Source organism: Lolium perenne, chromosome 2 (genome assembly GCF_019359855.2).
Source record: "Lolium perenne isolate Kyuss_39 chromosome 2, Kyuss_2.0, whole genome shotgun sequence".
In the NCBI taxonomy this organism is placed as follows: Eukaryota; Viridiplantae; Streptophyta; class Magnoliopsida; order Poales; family Poaceae; genus Lolium; species Lolium perenne.
The window spans coordinates 300,430,342-300,434,770 of NC_067245.2; the positions used below are offsets into that span (position 1 = coordinate 300,430,342).

A 4,429-nucleotide genomic window follows, 5' to 3' on the forward strand; every position below is an offset into this window, starting at 1 on the left:
ATTCCTAGCTCGCATAGACGTCGTCAACTCCTTCTTCATCCATCGTGTTCCTCCAAGTCTGGCCAAGTAAATAGCCAGGGACAAAGCCGTGAGTACATTTGAATTGTACTCGCAAACCATCAAGAAGGTGATAACAATTCTAACTAAAGAAGACAAGAGAGGAAGAGTAGTTTCTCTTGTGGATATAGCATGTGGAAGAGAAGAGATGTTTTTGGTGGAGATAGCATCCCAACTTCTAAATCGAAGGGGACACTCCAAGAATTTATCTAAGACATCTCTATATATCTATTGAAGAAGAGTTCCTCTACATGAAAACACTAGGAAGGGTCACCCCATCTTGTTTCATTTTCCTCAACCATCTCCACATGGTCGGCACAACATCTTTCCCGTACCCTTCCGGTACTTCCAACACACGCATTTCCTTTGGAAATCATTTTCAAAACCAAAACTCGACACAGCTCGGTAACGGCCATCCCAACCGTCCATGACCGCGGACGCGGCTATTCGAATAGTTTTAACTCTGCAGAGTGTGCGCACTTTCCCCACAAGATCTGATAAATCCGCCGGGATCATCCCTGGTTCGTCATACGAAAGTATGCGAGTCTCGGATAACCAGTCGAAGCCTTTCGCCCATTCAACTTAACACGAGGTCCTACCCTATGGAGTATGTACCTCCCCGGCACCGTGGCAGCTCACCTCCTCTTGAGCGTGGCTCCACCGCCAAGCCAGGAGACCCATAGTGTCTTCCGGACGGGTCAGCCCCGAAGGCCTCCCGTTATACTATTGTCCCAACAATGACAACCCGGACTCGGGGGTAACCGTACCCTTGTATAGTTGTGCGGTGCCTCATGCTAAGAAGAACAAACGTCAAGCTAAGCCCCGTGCCCACGTTGGAGTAATGTGGTTGCGCTGTGTAATTGTTCCGGGCGAATACAAAGAACCATGTGTCGTTTTTCTCAAAAACCCAAGTCACACCCACACTTTCCTCTTTCCAACCATCTTTGTCAAGATCCTTTTCTTTCATAAACCATACGCTTGGGTAAGGTTGCCTCACCCAAGGTTTTCATAAACATTTACAACAAGGTAAACCTTGAGGGGTTCCCAACCTATAGTTTCATGAGTTGAACTAGAATTGCACTACGGCCGAGATGAGAGTCATCCCGCCATAGATGAGGTATAAAGGGGTAGTGGAGTGGATCATACTTGCTTAAGTTAAGCATGTATTATGACAACACAAGGAGGAATATACTCTCAGATTTGTGGTGCTAACTACACAACTTAGATAGTGGAGTGTCACTATCCAACATATTCTCCAAGATGGTACACGGCATACTCCTCTCAAGTTGAGAATACACCAAGATCATGACAATGATACCTCTGTACTACAAATGGGGTGGGTGTGGTGTAAGTTACTATCTTGAGATGGAACATGCTCAAGTTGAGCATACAAGATAACCAAGTGGGATAGCACGGCCATGCTACCATGCATCCCATAACACAAGGGCAAATAGTGGAGCATCACCACTAGGGAGTACCCCACTTGCAAACACACATAGATGACATAAATAGAGATAATAACACACATAGAATGAAGGTGCTTTGAACATCAACAAATGACATCCAACTAGACACCGGATCAGAGATCAAAAGATGGCTTGCCTTGGCTTATTTGTCCCTGTACTTCTTCAACTCCATCAATATAAGAATCCCAACAACATAAATAAAATCCTTGTCCGATCCACTTCTTCATCTTCTCTGGAATCGTTCGCATCTATCGCCGGAAAATATAAAGGAACACAATCAATCATATTGCACCAACAAAACAAACATACAACAACCATAATTTAACCATTCCATAAAGAGCTACCATACAAAGGACTTATAGATACCACAAACAACTTAAAGAGAACCCATTTTATTTACCTAGTAAAGGTATGAGAGTATCACAACTTAGCAATTGCCTCTCTCGGTATCACCATGGCACAAGCTAAGTACCCCTGGTAGATAACATCATAAAGAGGACAAGAGCATTAGTTTGACATCAAATACTTTCAAAAAACATTTTCAAACACTTTTGGAAAAGTAGAAAACAGTTTTCCTAATTTAATTTGCTCACTTAATCACTATACAAAAATAGGAAGCAAACCATATACCACATCATTTGAAAACTTAAACAAAACAAAAGAGATAATGTTAGGTTGCAGAGGTTTTGTTTTGCAAGCATAAAACAAAGGTTGCCCATCTCTACTAAGAAGAGTTGGTCAAGGGTTTTAAATAAACCGAAAAGTTTTGCTTCAACAATGCATGTCACACATAAACATTACTAACAGCAACAAATATGTATGAACAGAGACTAATAATATTTTTCCTAGATAGCTAGTACTAATACAAGACTAACCCAATTGGAATCACCCAAAAATATTAAACCTACAATTTTAGGAATTTCTTTGAACCTGACTGTACAGAAAAGAAGATCTGTAAGCCATAAATCGTAGAAAAATCCTAAAAATATGTGGCCACTGGCATTTGAAAGGTAATTAAACAGAGAAGCATACACAATTGGATTTGGGTTCAAATTGTTTCTGAAACTCTCACAAATGGATTGCCAAGTTTACTGCATGTTTTCACCATTTGCTTTAACTTTGGAGTTGCAGAACAGATAAAGGTTTGGAACTTGTTTGAGATGATTAAGAAAACATTCAGCAATCCTACAGAAGTGGAATCACTCAATTAGGTTCAAAAATGGATTTTTGATTAATTAAAAGCTGACAGCCATGTCTGCAGAACACACAGAATAAGTTTAATTCACCACAAATCGTACACAACTCATAAAAATATGAGGTCAGCTGCATCTGAAAGGTATTGAAAAGCTGGTTCTTACCCAATTGGTTCCATTCAAAAATTCGTTCCCAAGCTCCTGGTTTAATTCGACAAAGTCAGATCTGACCAGATCTTGACCTGTGAACCATTTCAGTTTCAGGAGGTCAATCGAAGTGAAACCACCGCCAAAATGAAGGTATTGAAGAGGGCTTTCACCTACAGTTGAGTTTGCTCAAAAAGGTTTCGTAAAACGGAACTAATCTAACAAACAGTGAATCTGCATGTTTACAGAACTTTATTTACCACGGACAATCCGTAACGAATTTGAGGATGATACCAACGCCAAGTTGTAGATCTTTTCCGTATCTATCTGCGGAACTTTGAATCACTCGATTTGGATCTGCGCACGAGATTTGGTGGATTTTACAAGTTCGTACCAGAATCTGAAACAGCAAGATAGCAGAAATTACTGCAAGGATTTGGACGAACTTTGCTCAAGAACTTCAGATCTGAGTATAGCTCAAGCTTCTCCATGCTTGGACCAACATGCACCTGCATCAAGATCCAATCTTAGCAATGGAGGAAGAGGAATAGGAGAGAAAACCATCTAGGGTTGGGGAGAAGAAGGAGAGGGAGGCTCTCATGGTGAGGAGGAGCTTGAGGGAGGAGGGAGCTTCATCTTGGAGTGCCTTCCATGGCCATGGCCGGCCATGGGAGCAAGGGGCAGCAGCATTTTCGTGGGGGAGAGGTAGAGGAGAGTGTGAGGGAGTGGAGTGTGAGAAAAATGACCAAAGGAGGAGGGAGTGGCCGGCCAAGGGCCATTTTATAGAGGGAGAGGGGTGGCTGCCTCCTTATTTGATTGGCCAAGTTGGGTGGCTGCCCATTTAGTGATTGGGGTAGTTGGGAGGCAAGGCTTGGAAGAGAAGGAAATGAGGAGGGAGGGCTGGCCGAATTTTCTTGCCATGGTCGGCTCCTTCTTGACAACCACAAGTGAACAAACAAAGTGCAATGCCACTTCATGAATGTCGACCAAGGTTGAGTATTTGAGGGGTTAGCTAAAAATGGTTTGATGATGTATTAAAATTTGGGAGAGAGGTGATAATAAACATTGGTGGCAATGTTGGAGAATAAAGTACTTTGATAAAATTATCATATTGGCCAAGAGATGATGGTGGTGATGGTGGTTGAGACAATGGTAGAGCAAGATTAAGAGAGATGGTGAGTGAAGTAACCATATACTCACAATGAAGAATATGGGGACTTAAATCATGAATTCATGAGGTCAAGGTAATGATGGAAAAGAATATAAATTGCTCTACAAAGGAGAGGTTAATAGGGAGTGAGTTGAAAGTATCAAATGATCATCCATTTGATCCAGAATTGGAGGATGGAGGGGATACAATGTGGTGGATCAGAGATGTGCATAAGATGTGCAAGAGTTGTCATTTGAAATAGATCTTGTTTGAAAAGTATTTGAAACACCTCAATTGTCTAGGGACACTTGGGAATGAACTCAAGTGGAATGAAGTTTGAAAGTGTTGAGATAAAACTAGTTGGAACATAGGGGTTCAAAATATTCTACTTACTTTCTCAAGTAAGGTAGAGTTTT

General features: G+C 41.5%; 1 long non-coding RNA gene across 1 annotated transcript; it reads right to left on the minus strand.

Annotated features, from left to right (window-relative positions):
* Positions 1-1,866: 1,866 nt before the first annotated feature.
* Positions 1,867-3,625, minus strand: LOC127330652 (uncharacterized). The gene is made up of 3 exons (XR_007869376.2): positions 3,124-3,625; positions 2,882-3,036; positions 1,867-1,997 (listed from the first exon to the last, which is right to left on the minus strand). It is a non-coding gene; the product is annotated as an uncharacterized lncRNA (long non-coding RNA).
* Between the last annotated feature and the right edge of the window lie 804 nt (positions 3,626-4,429).